Source organism: Acyrthosiphon pisum, chromosome A2, assembly GCF_005508785.2.
Source record: "Acyrthosiphon pisum isolate AL4f chromosome A2, pea_aphid_22Mar2018_4r6ur, whole genome shotgun sequence".
Lineage (NCBI taxonomy): Eukaryota > Metazoa > Arthropoda > Insecta > Hemiptera > Aphididae > Acyrthosiphon > Acyrthosiphon pisum.
Window position 1 is genome coordinate 114,544,174 of NC_042495.1, and position 1,407 is coordinate 114,545,580.

The 1,407-nt window shown below is 29.5% G+C and overlaps 1 protein-coding gene across 2 annotated transcripts in view; it reads right to left on the reverse strand.

Annotated features, from left to right (window-relative positions):
* The window catches only part of LOC100164524 (cytosolic 10-formyltetrahydrofolate dehydrogenase), a 14,542-nt gene that overhangs the window by 12,233 nt on the left and 902 nt on the right, over positions 1–1,407 (reverse strand). The window lies entirely within an intron of this gene.

Here is a 1,407-nt window from a genome sequence, read left to right on the forward strand (position 1 = left end):
TCGAAATAATTTGCAAATTTTCGTGATTTTTCCATATTTGTCATTTTTTGAACTTTAAATGCTTATAAAAAAAAACTGTGACTAACGATTTTTAATATTTTTCATCTGCCTTTGAAACAATATACTAGGAGCGTTCTATTAAATTTTCAAGTTTTTTTATCCAACAAATAAAATTTTATTGATATTTTTAGAAAAAAAAACTAAAAAAAAAATGAAAACTGACAATGTCCGTAAAGAGCTCAAAATAAGTCAAAATATTTTGAAAATTTTATCGTGTATAGAAAATGGAAATGTAAACATTCAGTCAAAATTTCATGCATCCACGGTCATTTTTTTTAAAGTTACACCAAAAACCAAAATCGATTTTCTCGAAAACAGATTTTGCGTAAAAATTCCCGTTTTTCCTTAATTTTTCTTTTGTTTTTCCCGGCGCTTTTGAAAACTACTGGGAAATTTAAATTTTGACCTCCCCAATGCACCAACAATATTCACTTTCTGATCGAACAAGATACTGAAGTTGAAAATCGTAGCATTATTTCGACTACTTATCGTGTACACAGACACAAAAAAAATAAAAAAAAAAAATAAAAAAATAAAAAAAAAATAAAAAAACACACATCATTGTAAAATCAATACATTCATCGTTCCACTCAGAATCTAAAAGGGTTTAGGGAAACGTATTGAAATGTTTCTAGCGGTATTAATAGTAAATATATTTTTATTAAAAATAGCGTGGATCCCGTGCACTTCGTTGCCCGTTAAATATACCGACTCTATATGACTCAAACTTGGTTCAATTCGCTATTTAATATTCGGTGCAGGGGTGGATAGGCCCATAGGGAAAAAGGGATTTTCCCTGTGGGCCCCCGTCTATGTTTATGTTGAGGGGCCCACTCGGGTCTACACATTGGTTTTTTGCAAAATAAAATATTCACCAAATAGGAATAGTTTAAATTTAAAACTATTCATTTTTTTTATATAAATTATTATTACTTACTGTTATTTTTAACAATATAATAATAAAACGATAAGTCAAGAATTGGCTTACGGATCTTTAACATAGTATTTTAAATTTTTATCGTTAATCGAAGATCGAAATATCCTCATATGTTTCCCTAATCCCCCCTCCCAATATTGTGTTTTTGTAAATTTTTTTTGGCCGACATTTAGTACGGAATTTGTACGAAATTATAAGACCTTACGCGAAATTTTTCAAAAATCCCTTACAACCGAAAAAAGCATTTTCCTCATATGCCGTTTTCCCAATAAAGTTGTAATTTTGTTTAACTAAAAATACGTTTTCGCACTAAACATTTTATTTATGGGTAAAGATGTTAGATTGAATATCTAATGCGAGCGAAGCGACCAAATTTTTTTCATTTGGGGGGCCTCTTTAAATATTTCCCT